The sequence below is a fragment of the Panthera uncia genome, chromosome B1, assembly GCF_023721935.1.
Source record: "Panthera uncia isolate 11264 chromosome B1, Puncia_PCG_1.0, whole genome shotgun sequence".
Classification (NCBI taxonomy): domain Eukaryota; kingdom Metazoa; phylum Chordata; class Mammalia; order Carnivora; family Felidae; genus Panthera; species Panthera uncia.
This window is the reverse complement of record NC_064811.1, coordinates 156,535,364-156,535,658: the sequence shown is the minus strand read 5'-3', so window position 1 is coordinate 156,535,658 and position 295 is coordinate 156,535,364.

The window sequence follows — 295 nt, the reverse complement described above, 5'->3', positions numbered from 1 at the left end:
CCCCCCCCCCCCCCCCCCCCCCCCCGCCCCACTGGGCCTCTGTGGAAACCTCTGGAGGCAAGCAGGGTGGGGCTTCTCTTTCTCCGCATTGACATCTGGGATGAAAGGAGCGTTTTTGCATCGGGAACCGTGGTAGCACTAGGCAGTGCTTTGGATGCACATACCCCTCATTTTTGGTACACCTGAGAACCCAGGGAAGAAAAACTTGGATTTCCTGGAGACTAATTAATGAGGACAGGAGAGTTTCCCGGTGGATGAGAGAAGGCTGGAACAGAAAATGGGGGAGGCAGGTTCT